This window comes from Mastomys coucha, chromosome X (genome assembly GCF_008632895.1).
Source record: "Mastomys coucha isolate ucsf_1 chromosome X, UCSF_Mcou_1, whole genome shotgun sequence".
Taxonomy (NCBI): Eukaryota; Metazoa; Chordata; class Mammalia; order Rodentia; family Muridae; genus Mastomys; species Mastomys coucha.
The window spans coordinates 112,868,304-112,882,591 of NC_045030.1; the positions used below are offsets into that span (position 1 = coordinate 112,868,304).

Below are 14,288 nucleotides of genomic sequence, written 5' to 3' on the forward strand. Positions count from 1 at the left end.
GCTGAGCCAATCAGGCATCGACACATCCACACAATAGGGTTTATAAGCCGACTGCTCCAGAGGGCGGGTCCTTCTCTCTCATAAAACTTGGGCGCTCCTAATAAAGTGTGGTTGAGAAGAATCCTGCTGTTGTCGTTGTCCTTCCTGCTGGCAGGTGGTCACGACAATATCCCATACCACCTTCCTGCCCCCCTGTCTCCACAAGAATTTTCCCCCCTCCAGATCTCTAAACTCCCAGGGGCCTCCAGGCTCTTGAGGGTTAGGTGCATCTTCTCTGACTGAACCCAGACCCTGCTGTCCTCTGCTGTATATGTGTTAGGGTCCTCATATCAGCTGGTGTATGATACCTCGTTAGTCATCCAGTGTCTGAGAGATCTCTGGGGTCCAGGTTAATTGAGACTGCTGCCCCTCCTACAGGGTCACCCTCCTCAGCTTCTTGCAGCTTTTCTCTAATTCAACCACAGGGACCAGCAGCTTCTGTCCATTGGTTGGATGTTACTATCTGTATCTGAGTCTTTCAACTGCTTGTTGGGTCTTTTGGAGGGCAGTCATGATAGGTCCCTTTTTGTGAGCATTCCATAGCCTCAGTAATACCGTCAGGTCTTGGGACCTCCCCTTGAGCTGGATCCCACTTTGAGCCTGTCACTGGACCTTTTTTCCCCTATAGTTCGTTCAGAGAGGAACAACTATGGGTCAGAGTTTTGACTGTGGGATAGCAATCCCATCCCTTACTTGAGACCCTATTTTTCTGCTGGGGGTGGGATTTGCAAGCTCCTTCTATCCACTGTAAGGCATTATATATCTAGGGTCCATCCCTTTGAGTCCTGAGAGTCTATTACCTCTTAGGTCTCTGATCCATTCTGTAGGATGCCCCCAAACTCCTACTTCCCAAGGTGGTCAATTTCCAGTTTTTTTTTCTGCTGGTCCTCAGGGCTTCAGTTCTTTTCCCCTACCCAATACCAGATCATGTGCCCATCACCTCCACCAGTCTGCTTTTTATCCCAGGTTCCTCACATCCCCCTTTATATTTGCTTTCTTCTCCCTCCCATGTGGGACTGAGGCATCCTCACTTGTGCCTTTCAGCTTGATGAATGTTTTGAGTTCTGTGGACTGTATCTTGGGTATTCTTTATGCATCTGAATTATATCATTCAGGATGATATTTTCTGGCTTCATCCATTTGCCAGAAAAACTCAGGATGTCCTCGTTCTTAATAGCTGAGTAGTATTGCATTGTGTAAGTGAACCACAATTTCTGTATCCATTCTTCTGTGCTGGGACATCTGGGTTGTTTCCAGCTTCTGGCTATCACAAATAAGGCCACTATGAACATAGTGGAATATGTGCCCCTGTGGCATGGTAGCATCTTTTGGGTATATGACTAAGAATGGTATTGTTGGGTCTTCAGGTAGATCTATTTCCAATTTTTGGAGGAACTTCCAGATTGATTTCCAGAGTGGTTGTACCAGTTTGCAATCCCACCAGCAATGGAGGAGTGTTCCTCTTTCTCCACATCCTCAACAACATGTGTTGTCACCTGAGGTTTTGATCTTCGCCATTCTGGTTGGTGTAAAGTGGAATCTCAGGGTTGTTTTGATATGCATTTCTTTGATGACTAAGGATTTGAATATTTCTTTAAGTGCTTCTCAGCCATTCAAGATTCTTCCGTTGTAAATTCTCTTTTTAGCTCTGTACTCCATCTTTTACTTAGGTCATTTAATTTTTTAGAGGTTAGCTACTTGGCTTCTTTATATATTTTGGATATTAGCCCTCTCTCAGATGATGGGTTAGTGAAGATATTTTTTCCCAATCTGTTGGTTGGTGATTTGTTTTCTTGACTATGTTCTTTGCCTTACAGAAAATTTCCAGTTTCATGAGGTCCCATTTATCAATTCTTGATCTTAGATCATGAACCATTGGAGTTCTGTTTAGGACATTTCCCCCTGTGTCAATGAGTTCAAGGCTCTTTCCTACTTTCTCTCCTATTAGATTCAGTGTATCTGGTTTTAGGTTGAGGTTCTTGATCCACTTAGACTTGAGCTTTGTGCAAGGTGACAAATATGGGTCTATTTCCATTTTTCTACATACATACAGCCAGTTAGACAAGCACCATTTATTGGAGATGCTTCCTTTTTTTCATTGTATATTTTAGGATTCTTTGTCAAAGATCACATGTCTGTAAGTATGTGGTTTTATTTATGCATCTTTAATTCTATTCCACAGATCAATGTGTAATGTGTCTGTCTCTGTACCAATACCATGCAGTTTTTATCAATATTACTTTGTAGTAAAGCTTGAGTAAGGTAACTCAGACCCAAAAGGGCATGCATGGTATATACTCACTTATAAGTGAATATTAGCTGAAGGGCTCAAGTGAGGATGCCTCAGTCCCACTTGGGATGGTGAAGAAAGCAATCACAAGAGGGGAGAGATGGAGGGACCTGGGATGGAAAGTGGACAGGAGTTGGGGGGGATGCAACCTGATCTGGAATTGGGTGACGGGAAAACTACTGAAGCCCTGAGGGCCAGCAGAAAAAAAAAATGAAACAGGCAACCTTAGGGAGGTAGAAGGTTGGGGGTAGGGAGAATCCTTTGAGAATGCAACAGAGATCTGGGAGGTAAGGGAATCTCTGGACTCAAAGGGAAAGACCTTAGATGAAATTCCTGACAGAAGGGAGAGGGAACTTATAGAGCTCACCTCCAGCAGGAAAACAGGACATCAAATGAGAGAGTGGGATGCCATTCCACAGTCAAAACTCTGACCCATAATTGTTCCTGTCTGAAAGAATTACAGGGATGGAAAAGGAGAGGAGCCTGAGAAAAAGAAGGTCCATTGACAGGCCCAAATTTTGAACCAGCTCAAGGGGAAGTCCTAAAGCCTAACAATATTACTGAGGCTTTGGAGCACTCACAAAAAGGGACCTATCATGACTGTCGTCTGGAAGACACAACAAACAGCTGAAATAATTAGATGCAGATATTTACACCCAACCAATGGACAGAAGCTGTGGACCCCTGTGCTTGAATTAGGGAAAAGCTAGAATAAGCTGTGGAGGAGGACAACCCTGTAGGAGGACCAGCAATCTCAATTATCCTGGAGTCCTGAAATCTCTCAAACACTGGACCACCAAACAGGCAGCATACACCAGCTGATATGAAATATATACAGCAGAGGACTGTCGGATCTGGGTTCAGTCATAAAAGATGCACCTAACGCTTAAGAGACTGGAGGCTCCAGGGAGTTTAGAGGTCTGGTGGGGTGGGTGGTGGGTGGGTGGTAGGGACATCCTTGTGGAGACGGGGTGGGAGAGAGGAGAGGAAGCATGTGATATAGAACAGTCAGGGGTGGTGGACCAGGAGGGTAATAAAATCTGGAGTGTAAAAAAAAATACATGCATAAATAAAAGGTTTAAAACTTAAGTAAAATGCAATCCTAAATAAATAGAAATCTATCCTAAAAACAAGGGAGAAAAGTGTCCACTATAGAAACTTTCTTATATATTAAACACAATTATTTTTGAAGGATTTATAAAAAATAAAATCAAATATATATTGACAAAAGCAATAATCTTTCACATTCCTAATAAATTGATTTTAAAAAGGGAAAGCCTTTACCAATCAGTTCAATTAAATGTTCTAAGGTATCTCATACCAATTGTTAGGTTATGTTACTTATACATTTTATATGTGCAAATACATTTTGCATTATCTGATTTTAAATGTCTCAAATTCCCTAGGTGTTCTGTTCCTTTCTTTCATAGAAGCATAGCTTCCCATCACTTTCTTTTGAGTAAAAAATGCTCTATTATGCTCTTGGATCCCCTCCCCCGTTATTCTTTCAAGTGTTGTTCAAATACTAACAGCAATCGAGCAAGTGTTCCAGATAATGAACGCTATCAAGACCTTAGTCAGTCTTCACTTCATGTCTACATCCTGGGATAGCATCATGGATGTGAAAAGATTCTTTCTGATGTTACAGTGTAAGGCTGGATATTATAAAATGAGTGGAAAGGCACATATTAGAAGATAGCTTCCCCTTGTACTTTTCCTATAACATATTTTTACATTTTGCCTGGATTTTAAGAACACTCTATTAATTCTGATTTAACAATAATGTATTGGTATCACATTAAGGAAAGGAAGAAAGCACTTCTCCTTGTAGTTACTTAACCAAGTCTACATTTTAATTCTGTATTTTGTTTCATGCTCTCTGTAAATTCTGTTTTTGTATCTGCTATGTGAGTCTGAATCTGGCCCTATGTTTGTGTCTTCTTTCAGTGTATGTGTCATGTGACTGTGTGTGTGTGTCCCTAACAAAAAGCTTCACTTTGAATTTATTGAAAATATAGAAACTTCACCACATGGAGAAGAAATGAGATCCTTTACAGAAATCTTTTAACAGAATTTTATAAAGAATTAAGTCACTGGCTCCTATTAATCTAACAAACATCATTGTTTCTCAACCAATATCCATAAAGAGCTGCTTTTACCCATTTATACTAAATTTTAGTAAGTTACATTCATTCTGTGTTTGTTGCTTTCAGAAAATAATACAAATACATTTTCTGGGTCAGGGACATGAGGGAGTACATAATTTAAGATTACAGCTATGCATTAGCTTAGGTTGTAAAAGCTGACTACTTGGGAAAACTAATGAAAATAAGGTTTATTGTTAGAGTTTTCTGTTCAAGTTGGTTAAACAAACATTTTTAGTAAACAGCAGCCTAGCATTATTGAGTGGCCCTAAGGTATATTATTGACTTTGGCTGTGAGGTCAGCAAAAAACCCAGTCTCCTAAAATGTAAGAAATATTTTCACAATATTTCATCACTATACAATTTTAATACTGCTTTGGATTATAAAGCTGCTATAGATTTACAAGAATTCCCAAATTATCTGGTCCAAATATTGTTGTTAATTTAGTGATAGTATAGATTAATGGGGGATTGCAGCTCTATAGTGCAATATCTTGCTTATATTTTCTTCAGGTTTTTATTTTATAATATATAAAGTTAAAGCTACAAATTGTTTCAGATGTATCCCATAAGAATTCATACAGCATGTGGTTCTCCCTCCTCTCTCTATATACAAGTGTGTGTGTGTGTTTATGTGTATGTGTGTGTGTGTCTGTGTGTGTGTGTTTATGTGTATGTGTGTGGATGTGTGTGTGTGTGTGTGTGTGTGGATGTGTGTGTGTGTGTCTGTGTGTGTCTGTGTGTGTGTGTGTGTGTCTGTGTGTGTGTGAAGCTGGTACTGACTTGAAAGCTTTATCCTTACTGGCTAGCTTTCACAGTACTAGGAAGTACTATGCATGCTCTATAGTGGCATGAATATAATGAAAGTAGCAATATATTTTCTGAAAGACTTAAGTTCCACAACACAAAATAGAAAATATTACCAGGGCCAAAAACATGTTTTAGTGAAGAATTCTACCAGGTTTTAAAGAAAAGTTAATTCTGTCATTTGATATATAAAATTATTCCACAGGACAGAAACAGAAAGAACATTGTATAATTCATTTTCATAAAGCCATGGTTTCCCTGATAAGGAAACCATATAAGGACACAACAAAGAAGAATTTCAAACTAATTTACCATACAAAGTTAAATACAATAATTCCAAATAAAAAACTGCAAAATGAAGCCAATAACAAATAAAAAGTATCATCCTCCAAGTAGGTTTCATTTCAGACATGAGGTTTGATTTAACATACATATATTGAGCAATTTTATCCACCATATATATACATATATATATATATATATCAATCTATCTGTCTATCCATCTATCTGTCTATGATAGGTAGCATTAACATAATAAAATGGCTATCTTACCAAAAACAATGTACAGATTCAAATCAATATCTATCAAAATTTCAAAACAATATTTTACAGACCTTGAAAGGATAATACTTAACTTCTTATGAAATAAAGAAAAATCAGAGAATAATTAAAACATTTCTGAACAAAATAATTTATGACAATGTAATCATCCTCAATTTCAAGGTGTCCTACAGAGCTATCATAATAAAAATTGCATGGCATTAAAAAGAGACACATTGATCAATGAAATCCGAATGAAGACCCAGACGTAAATTCTCATACCTATGGATGCCATATATTATTTTATAAAGAAGGTAGAAATTAACAATTAAAGAAAGAAAGAGAAAGAAAGAGAGGGAGAAAGAAGGAAAGAAGGAAAGAAAGGAAGGAAGGAAAGAAGAAAGGAACTTCAGCAAATGGTGTTGGTCTAACTGGATGTCTGTACATAGAAGGATGCAAATATCCATATCTATCACCTAAAAATCACAATCCAAATCAAATCCAAATGGGTCAAGAACCTCCACATAAAACTAAATATACCAAACCTGATAGAAGAGAAAGTGGAAAATAGATTTTAATAAATAGGCAGGAGAGAGCTTCCTAAACAGAACAGTAATACTGCAGGCACTAAGATAAAAAATTAGCAAATGAGACCTCATGAAACTGAAAGACTCCCATAAGGCAAAGCACACACACACACATTAGGACAAAATGGCAGATTACAGAATAGTTAAATATTTTCACCAACTCTACATGTGAAAGAGGACTAATATTCAATATAATATATAAATACAAGAAAGTAGACATCGAAAAATTAAATAATCCTATTAAAAATGGGGTATAGCTCTGAACAGAGAATTCTCAACAGAGAAATTTCAGGTGATAAGAAACACTTAAAGAAGTGTTCAAAGAAAAACACCCCTCTATTGCTTGTTGGGTTGCAAGCTTATATAGCCACTATGGAAATCAACATGATGGTTCCTCAGAAAATTGGGAATCAAACTACCTCAAGATCCAGCTATACCACTCCTGGGAACATGCCCAAAGGGTGCTCCATCCTACCACAAAGGCACTTACTCAACAATGTCCACAGCATCTCTATTCACAATAGCCAGAAAGTAGAAACAACTTAGATGTTCTTCAACTGAAGAATGTATAAAGAAAACATGGTATGATTACACAATAGAGTATTATTCAGGTGCTAAAAATATGTCATCATGAGAGAGGTTGGGGGAGGCCGAGAATGAGAATGGAGGCAGACATGGTTTTATCAAAAGGTTCAAAAATGTAGAAGAGCCTGAGGAAAGGAAGGTCCAGTGACAGACACAAATTGGGATCCTGCTAAAGAGGAAGGCCTGAGGCCTGACACTATTACTGAGGCTATGGAGTACTCACAATAAAGGGTTTGGCATGGCTGCCCTCCAGAAGATCCAACAAACAGCTGAAAGAGTCAGATGCAGTTATTTGCACCCAATCAATGGAGAGAAGCAGCTGACCCCGTTGTTGAATTAGGGAAGGCTGAAAGAAGCTGAGGAGGATCGGGTGATCCTGTAGGAAGACCAGCAGTCTCAATTAACCTGGAGTCCTGAGATCTCTCAGACACTGGAGCACCAACCAGGCAGCATACACCAGCTGATATGAGACCCCAACATATATACAGCTGAGAACCTCTAGGTCTGGATTCAGTGAGAGAAGATGAACTTAACTAACCCTCAAAAAATTTTACGCTCCTCTGTCAAAGATCAAGTGAAAACCATCTAGTGGGAAAAAGACAGCAATTTCAACAAATGGTGCTGGTTCAACTGGTGGTCAACATGTATAAGAATGCAAATTCATCCATTCTTATCTCCCTGTACAAAGCTCAAGTCCAAGTGAATCAAGGACTTTCATATAAAACCGTATACACTGAGTCTAATATAAGAGAAAGTGGGAAAAAGTCTGGAACACATGGGCACAGGGGAAAAATTCCTGAACAGAACACCAATGGCTTATCCTCAAGATCAAGAATCAACAAATGGGAGCTCTTAAAATTACAAAGTTTCTGTAAGGCAAAGGACACTGTTAATAGGGCAAAAATGGCAACCAACAGATTGGGAAAAGATCTTTACCAATCTTCTACATCTGATAGAGGGTTAATATCCAAAAGATACAAAGAATTTAAGAAGGTAGACTACAGAGAACCAAATAACCCAATTAAAAAGTGAGAAACAGAGGTTAAAAAAAAAATTCTAAGCTGAGGAAACTCAAAGAGCTCAGAAACACTTTAAGAAATGTTCAACATTCTTAGTCATCAGGGAAATGCAAATCAAAATGAACCTGTGATTCCACCTCACACCAGTGAGAATGGCTAAGATGAAAAACTCAGGTGACAGCAGATGCTGGTGAGGGTGTGGAGAAAGAGGAACATTCCTCCATTGTTGGTGGGATTGCAAGCTGGTACAAGTACTACTAGAGAACCCAGCTACACCACTCCTGGGCATATACCCATTGATTTAATACCTTGGACAAGCTTCTCCAGGCATTGAAAGAACACGTGTCACAGAAGATAACGACAAGACAGCTACTGTTGGAGGATGGAGTCCTGTGCTCACTGAGCTGGAACTTCGTGTTCTGAGATGCAGAAGACTTCATCCATTCTAATCATCTGTGCAGATTGGTAAGGCTTAAAAACAAAATGCATTTTCCATAGACTGTTGTTTTCTGTCTACAACCTCCAATAAAATAGTTTTTCCATTGAATGAAAAAAAGAAGCCAACATCAATGTATATGGAGAGAAACTCAAAGCAATTGCACTAAAATCAGGGACAAGATAAGGCTGCCTACTCTCTCCCTTCTGTTGGGCCCCATTAAGGCCCTGGTTTGGACCCTGAGGACAAACCGGAGCCTGGCTCGAGTTTCCGTGGGAAATACTCAGCCTGGCTCCATTTTTCAGACGTGTCTTATTCATTTCCATATCAGGGTGACTCAGCAAGACCTGTTTGCCTCTGCCTCTGCCACACCATTGCTGAGGTAGAGCTTTGCCATTGACCCTATCACTCCATTTCTCAGTTACCCTTCCCTGCCTCCTACATCATCTTATCCCACCAAAAATCCCCCTCCTTATGTTCTTAACTTACATAAGCAAGAGGCTGATGCCATAACATTGAATTCCTGCTTCAACAAGACTCCTGGCTCAGTGTGTTTCTTTTGGGCTGTTGACAACTCACCGTCCCACTCAGCCCTGGAGAGACCCCAACAGCACCAGGACCTCTCTCTTCTTACTTGGACCTGCAGCCAAGGAGCTGGCACATGTCTATTCACTATAGAACTAGAAGTCTTAGCCAGAGTAATAAAAAAAAAAAACTCAAGGAGATCCAGTGAATACAGATTGGAAAGGGAAAAGACATCTTACAGTACTTGCAGATGATACAATAATACATAAGTGACCTTAAAAATTCCACATGTAAACTACCACAGCTGACAAATACTTTCAGCAAAATAGTTGGAATCATTGAAGAAGATATCAGATGGAAATATCTTCTATGACCATGGATTAGTAGGACTACCTCAGTAAATATGGCCATCTTACCAAAAGCAATCTACAATTCATTGGAAATCTCCATTAGAATTCCAACACCATTCTTCACAGATATTAAAATTATAATTTTCAACTTCAAATGAAAAACCTGGATAGCTTTAAAAAATCCTGAATAATAAAAGAATTGTTGGAGGTATCTCCATTTCCAATTTCAAGTTGTACTATAGATATATAGAAATGAAAACTGTATTACACGGGGATGCACAAAAACAGACACATCAATCAATGGAACTGAATTGAAGACACTATACCTATGGGCATATGAATTTTGATAAATAAGCCATAAATACACACTGGAATAAAACAAGCAACTTCAACAAATCATGTTGGTCAAATTGATGACTTCATGTAGACATATCTAAATAAATCTCTATTATCATCCTACACAAAACTCAACCTCAAATAGATCAAGGACTAGAGCATAAAACTAACAGCATTGAACCTAATAGAAAGGAAAGGGGGGTAATAGTTTTGAACTCATTGACACAGAAAGACTTCCTGAATAGAACAGCATCAAAAAGGAACTAAAAATAACAGTTAATAAATGAGACATCATGAAACTGAAAAGCTGTATAACAAAGGATACTGTCATTGGACAAAGCAGCAGCCAAAGAACGGGAAAAGATTTTTATCAACTCTACATCTGATAGAGGCTAATATCCAAGATATATAAAGAACAGAAAACCTTAGATATCAAGAAAATATATAACCCATTGAAAAATGGGGTATACATATAAATAGGATTCGTAAAAGCGGAAATACAAATGGTTGTTTATAGATGGATGGGGTGATTGGAATGGGAGGATTAAGTGTGGAAAGGCAGGGAAAGAAGGTAAGGTAGAGCTGTGAGGAGAGACAGTTAAAATTGAAGGTCTTTTTAGGGGTAGTATGGAAACTTGATACAGTAGAAGTTACTATATACATATATATAAAGGCAATCAAAATGAAATCACCAAAACGTAAGAGAGACAGAGTCCCAACTGGCCACCTCTTGTCACCAAATGATGCTTCTAGTCCAGGGATTGAGTATATCTTATTGAGTTGTTAGCTTCAGGGCTTCCATGGTAATCCCCAAACAAACATTGGTTGTCAAGACTATAGGTTTCTCTGCACAAACTGACAGTAAGTCTCCATTGCTTAAGATAACACCCACACAAATCATTGAACATGGAGATGTCAAGCTGGTACCTATATAGAGTATCTTTCCCTATAGTCTAACTTTTTTGGTACATAAAAAGTAATCTGCACATTGTGTGCCAAAACAGAAATATATAGAGCAATCCAGCCATGAGTCCTTTGATCAGTTATGTTGTCCTGCCTGCAAGGTATACGAATGCAATAGTGTCAGAAAACTTGTGGCAAACTAACATCTGATTTGGCTTCAGGCCTACACCAGAAGATATAAATAATTTTGGATTCTGCTTAGGTGACTAATAACCTGAGACTACATAGTACAGGAACCTAGGGGAAAACCAAATACGACTGTTCTAAAGAAAAAAAAAAGTTGCAATCAAATGACTCCAAATGCAAATCTAATTTGATATAAACTGTCTTAGTTAGGATTTCTATCACTATGAAGAGACACCACAACCACAGCAGCTCTTATAAAGGCAAACATTTAATTGGGGCTGGCTTACAGATTCAGTTTTAGTCCACTGTCATGACAAGAGTCATGGTGGCACACAGGTAGACCTGTTGTTGGAGAAACAGAGAAGTATACATGCAACAGGAAGAGAGACAGGAAGAGTAATGGGCCTGGCTTGACCATTAAAAATCTGAAAGCTCTGTGTGTTTACATCACTTCAGAACTTATTTTTACCTTTTGATAAAACATTATCTACAAAGTTTTCTCAGATATTTAATAAATGAACCAAAGCAATCACTGTGAAAACATGGGTTGCAACTTCATCGTTTTCTTCCTTCATCCTGTGCACTTCCTATCAGCCATACAATTTCCTGTCCTTTAGGGCTTCTGACAGATTTTCATCTTTGTGATCTCAGCGCTGCTGCTGCCCAGCCTGCTGGAGCATCCACCCTCTGAACGCAGCATTCACTCTCCCACGGTGCAGGACTGAAATCTGAGGGTGCTGATATTCATCATCACCAGCTATTTTAACTGCAGGACCACCTTATTAGCTTCCTCCAAGGAGCTGATTAGCTTCTGTAACTCCTCTTTACTCATTTCTACAGAGTACAGTTTCACTTCACCATTTTCCTTCACATCCAGGTGAAGGTTTAAAAGGGGCATCTGCAAGGTGGCGATCACAGACATAGTGGACTGTTCTGAAATGCGAATAGCAAGACATGTATTCGCAATGTATAATGTGTGATATTTGAAGATAATGTCTTAAGGCCTATCCAAGCTACATAGGTAACTTAGGAGGGTCCTTATCTTTCTCATGTTTCAAAGAAAAGATTTTTAAGTTGTAAATTTTTAGAGAAAACTCTGTTATCAGACATGAACAAGAAAGCATTTAAAATTTGTGTGCAGAATTTGGGAATAATTTGAATAATAAAATTCCTAATAATTTTATAAAAAAAAAATCTGAAAGCTCACCCCCATTGACATAATCCTGCCAAAAAGGCTATATCTGCTTCAACAAAGCCATCTATCCTAACAGCCACTTCCTGATGACCTAGAATTCCAATCCATGAGCCTCTGTGTAGCATTCTTATTCAAACCCCCTCACAAACTAAAACCCACCTTTTGCTGTTAATTAATGGGTGAATTTAATTATTTTGCTTAATATATATATATATTAGCCTAAATAATACTTTTTAAATATTTTTATGAAAAATCATAAATATGTTTTCTCTATAGAAGTTTCAACAAGCTTAGACATGTTGAGTTTGTGAAATACCAAAAAATAAAAATAAAAATAAGGAAAAGAATACAAAGAAAATCTTAGGACACTTGGCAAGAATTTTCATTTAAATAATGTACCTTTTTATTGCAAGCATTTTAAAACAACATAAGGTCAATATGGTATTAATAGCTTGGGAAGTTGGCAATTGTTTCTTTAAGAGTTCTTAGGAAGGACATCTGTTTCCTCATTTTGTTTTCTGTCCTCTTTTTGGCAGTGAACTGAATAATGTGTGAAATAAGCCTTTGAATTTAGTGTCTTAAGTCTGCCCTACCAATTCTGTCTATAATTATAGACAAACAGCTGGAGGCATGGCTTGTTTAATTAAGGTTGAACTTTATTTAAAACACTGTTTTTAAATTTAGTTTCTGTCTTACTCTCTGTTTTGTTAGTGTCTCTTTTTCCTTGTGAGATTTATTTCAGGGTTTATATCCACTAGATTGTTAGAAATTGAAGAAAAAATTGAATTATTTCCAAAAAGAGCATATTTGAAATTGAAAAGCCAAATAATTGTTCTCAGTTTGATCTAGATGCATTGTAAGATGAAAATATGCTCTTACCATGTACTTATTTTTACAAAGATTTATATTTATTAATTTAAAATAAAGGTATGTATGTATACCTGTGTGAGTGAATGTTCCATGCCTCTGGAAGCCAAAATATGAGTATGGGCTCTCTCTGGAGCTGGAGTTAAAGGTGGGTGTGAGTCACTTGATATGGGGGATAGGAATCAAAATTTGATTCTCTGTGAAAGCAGCGCCCACCTTTAATTGCTGAGACATTGATCCAGTGCCATTATATATGTCTCAATTACAAATCATACAAATGCTTTCTTAATTTAGTTGTTAAATCAGATTGTTAATACCTAAGAGAGATCATTTCCAAATTTACTGCATTTCTTTTGATATTACTACTAATGCTCTAATGTAAATAAGCAACATTCAAAACCATATATATTTTTGGCAAATAATAACTATTTAATGGTATTGATAGATTACTCAAGGCCTAGAGACATCTCCCAGGAAGAAAAACACTTATAATGGAAGCATGAGAAATGTAGCTCAAATTCCTAGCACTTGTATAAAAACAGTGCATGTATAGTCACTACCTGTAAGCACAGCACTATGGAGGCAGAAAGGGAATCATAAGGCTGGGTTTGGATGGGGAGCCACACCGTTAAACTAGACTAGCTGAAAATGAAGTGTTCCAGGTTTGGCAAGATACCTTGCCTCAGTAACTGAAATGGACATCAATTCAGGAAGGCATCTGATGTAAACCTGAAGCCTTCACACACTTATACACACTTGTGCATGTATACTGGCACAAACACACATGTACCCACGCACATTCAAACACACAAACACACACACCATCACCATCACCAAAATTATACGGTGCTTATGTTTGAATGATGTGTTCTAAATAACTTCAGGCACTTGACTGTTTGGCCTTAAGTTGCTGAGTCTTTGAGAAGGCTCAGGACATATAGTCTTGCTGGAAGAGGCATGTCACTGAGTGTCAGTTTTAAGGTTTCCAAAGACTGTCACCATTTTGAGCTCACTCCTTCTGTTTCCTGCTTATGGTTCAAGATATGAGCTCTCAGCTTTTCTTGCCACCCTGTCTGCCTCCTGTTGTCATATTTCCCCAGCATTATGGACTCTTTTCTTTTCAAAGTTTAAGGCCAAATAAATTCTTCTTTCAATACATTGTCTTGCCATGCATGATCTTTACCATAGCAAAATTAAAGTAACTAATACAATGTTTTAAGTAGAAGTTCTAATCCACTGCTCCTGTTTCATTTATTTATGGTACTAATTATTGAGGCAAAGGAGTAGTCTAATTATATAAAATGAGACAAAAACATATAAACTAGGCTATTTATGTTTTATTAAAAAATAGAGAGTCAGCCAGCAAGTGGTGGCACAAGCCTATAATCCCAGCACTTGGGAGGAAGGGACAGGAATATTTCTGAGTTTGAGGCCAGCCTGGTCTACAGAGTGAGCTCCAGGGCAGCCAGGGCTTTAAAG

At 38.0% G+C, this 14,288-nt stretch overlaps 1 pseudogene; it reads right to left on the minus strand.

Annotated features, from left to right (window-relative positions):
• LOC116091801 overlaps positions 1-14,288 on the minus strand; it is a 48,637-nt pseudogene that overhangs the window by 19,250 nt on the left and 15,099 nt on the right.